The sequence below is a fragment of the Thermobia domestica genome, unplaced genomic scaffold (assembly GCF_964235325.1).
Source record: "Thermobia domestica unplaced genomic scaffold, izTheDome1.hap1.1 HAP1_SCAFFOLD_1879, whole genome shotgun sequence".
Lineage (NCBI taxonomy): Eukaryota > Metazoa > Arthropoda > Insecta > Zygentoma > Lepismatidae > Thermobia > Thermobia domestica.
The window spans coordinates 14,336-17,888 of record NW_027657586.1 but is presented as its reverse complement, the minus strand read 5'-3'; the positions used below and the strand labels follow the sequence as shown (position 1 = coordinate 17,888).

Genomic DNA, 3,553 nt, shown 5'->3' with positions numbered 1-3,553 from the left:
ATAAAGGGTAAGTGAAACATATCTTAAAAATATCTTTCATACATTTCATTGTGTACATTAAAGAATGTAAGTTTGCCTTTTTCCTGTAATCAATACTTAATAAAGGATTTATTTTTATTTATTTATATACAATTTCATACGTGGTTCGTGATAGTAAACTCGATAGGACATAGTGGCACTATGAACATCCGAATCACTCATCATTCGAACATTCAAATATTTATTCGAATATTAGTATATTCCAAGTAATGTTAACGACGTTAATATGCTTGCCTTTATAGTTAATAATGTCAATTCTTACTTAAAACATACTTCCTTAACAGGACATTGAAGAAAAGGTAGTTGCCAACGGCCATACCATGCTGAATATACCGGTTCTCGTCCGATCACCGAAGTCAAGCAGCATCGGGCCTGGTCAGTACTTGGATGGGTGACCGCCTGGGAACACCAGGTGCTGTTGGCATCTCTTTTTCAAATTTCATTATCCTTCAAGTACGAAAATACTAGAAACATTAATTTTATAGTACTTTCAAGAGATAATTTATCAACATTATTTCATAGCGATTAATCGATATTCTAAGCGTTATACCCACTATTTCTTACACTAACAGCCTGTTTATTTGCACGGCACATTAAAATAACCTGATTTCCGATCCGTGTGCACCTACTACTATACTTAACACGGAATGTATTACCACTTTTTAAAAGTAAATTATTATGACTAAGTGTAGATCTCCGGCGAGTAAATGCCTTTCGTATACAAGCACGACACATCTCCGCTATGTGCTTTACTTTTTTACTAACAGCATATAGAAATTGGATTTCAAGGTGTTTCTACATAACAGAATGAAGCAAATTTCGTGATTTAACTCTTTCGAATAATGTGTTGGTCCTGACAAGGACCGTTTGAAATGAAAAATCTTGAAGAAGATTTTTACTTAGAGCTTGTGTACTTGGTAACAGCCTTCGTACCCTCACTTACAGCGTGCTTGGCAAGTTCACCAGGCAAAAGAAGGCGCACAGCTGTTTGGATTTCCCGGCTGGTGATAGTTGACCGCTTATTGTAATGGGCCAAACGAGAAGCTTCAGCAGCAATACGCTCGAAGATGTCATTAACAAAGCTGTTCATGATACTCATAGCTTTGCTAGATATGCCAGTGTCAGGATGCACTTGCTTCAAAACTTTGTAGATGTAAATGGCATAGCTCTCCTTCCTCCTCCTCTTCTTCTTCTTATCTCCCTTGGAGATATTCTTTTGGGCTTTACCAGCCTTCTTTGCAGCCTTTCCGCTAGTTTTTGGTGGCATGATGACTCACTCGTTCAGCAAAATTAGATGTGTCCGCCGATTTATCGACTTCATTTAAATTACAGTACGTGTTTCAATTCGCGCCAACTGCCTTGCTTTTCATTTGATGCACTCGGGTGCACGCTTGAAGTAGTAACAAAACTGACTTGATTCATGGGAGGCCGCAATTTTTCCTCTCATCTTATTACGAAAGAATATTGAACAATGTCTGGTCGCGGCAAAGGTGGAAAAGTCAAGGGAAAGAGCAAGTCCCGCTCCAGCAGGGCTGGCCTTCAATTCCCAGTAGGCAGAATCCATCGTCTTTTGCGAAAGGGTAACTATGCCGAACGAGTTGGTGCTGGCGCTCCCGTGTATTTGGCTGCAGTCATGGAATACCTGGCAGCTGAAGTTCTTGAGTTGGCAGGCAACGCTGCTCGTGACAACAAGAAGACTAGGATTATTCCACGTCATCTGCAGTTAGCTATCCGTAACGACGAGGAATTAAACAAGTTGTTGTCTGGAGTTACAATCGCTCAGGGTGGTGTTTTGCCCAACATTCAAGCTGTACTTCTGCCCAAGAAAACTGAGAAGAAGGCATAAATGTAAGACCTATATCTCATACAAATCGGCCCTTATGAGGGCCACAAACCCCTTTATAGAGGAGATTTACGATTGAAATGAATTGTTTTCGATATACAGACTCATCAAAAGTGTCTGAGATAGTTGCTTAGTGTCATTCGAAATTCTCGCTGCTATTCGATTAATTAGTATGTGTAGTCGTCGATCGTAATTGAAGCCCATAGGAAGTCACACTATCTTTAGAATACTCCAAACAGCGATGTGCTTAGTTCCCACTACATTATTAATTATAAGATCATTACCTTTTGTATTGTCGCTAGCTACATTTTTTTGATATTTGCGTACATCGGGCTCATATTACCCAGAGGACAGGACAGTCGAGCCCAGATTCTCAGCAATGGAAGAAAACCTCATACCACATATTCTCATGTACTTCATGCTAGACAAAGGAATTTCCAACATTCTTAAAGCACTCATGTTTCTCTCTTGCGTTGGCTTGGCTGAAATTACTCTGTTCAATATGTTCTCGACATTTATTATTGTTCATTACTATGCCCCAATGACATCATGAACAGAGCGGATCAAAAAACTTTCCTAAATTTCTTTTGCAACATAGTAATGACATTAAATGCACACTTAAGTACGATTTATTCTTTGCAAGGTCGATATTCATATTTGTGTGATATGTGTTATATGTATATGGTTTGTAATACGCAACTACTCTTATTCTCTGATCTCAGAACTCATTTGCTACTGTGCCCAACGAGCGAGCCTAGGTTTCTTGTAACTACTGCCTTTCTTTAGTAAATAATGTGAAGTATACAATGCATTAACCTACATCTCATATTTGTATTACTCTTTATTTTACTAACCCGCTACGAAGTGTCATTAATTTACATGTAAATCACAATAGACACTACCGCAAAAGAAAAAAATCGAACCCAAGACCACGTAAACAAGATAAAGGACAAGATTCAGGTTTCTAACGCATTATTCGCCCCTCACAGCACAGTATAGAAGTTGTATAAGCCTCTATACGTACATCCTACTGTCAGAACAGAAATTCCGACTTGCGTTTCGCATCTCTCATGCTCGCTACTTCCAACAAATCGCCAATTTCCAACCAGAACCCCTTCTCCAGCATTAATACTGCTACATATGAATACGTATACATGAACGTACATAATGTAAAAAAAAACGTATGATTTTCTCAAATTAATCTCTCTACGTCTGTAATTTTGTGTGCATCAAAAGGCTTTAATGTAGTTACACGAATTCTTATAATCTAACAGAAAATCGCACAAAGTAAATCTTTCCCTTTATATAAATTTGTTGGCTCTGAAAAGAGCCGTTTATGCCAATTTTATATCCAAAATAGGAGGAACCCCAACTTAACCTCCGAAACCGTACAGGGTTCTTCCTTGCCTCTTCAAGGCATACACAACATCCATAGCTGTCACTGTCTTCCTCTTGGCGTGTTCTGTGTATGTAACAGCATCTCTGATTACGTTCTCCAGGAATACTTTCAATACTCCTCGGGTCTCTTCATAAATGAGACCAGAGATACGCTTCACACCACCACGGCGAGCAAGACGCCTAATAGCGGGTTTGGTGATACCCTGGATGTTGTCACGAAGAACTTTACGGTGGCGCTTGGCACCTCCTTTGCCAAGACCCTTGCCTCCTTTT

At 39.3% G+C, this 3,553-nt stretch overlaps 1 non-coding gene across 1 annotated transcript; it reads left to right on the top strand.

Annotated features, from left to right (window-relative positions):
- The first annotated feature begins 344 nt into the window (after positions 1-344).
- Positions 345-463, top strand: LOC145678114 (5S ribosomal RNA). The gene has a single exon (XR_014130233.1). It is a non-coding gene; the product is annotated as a 5S ribosomal RNA (ribosomal RNA).
- The last annotated feature ends 3,090 nt before the right edge of the window (positions 464-3,553 follow it).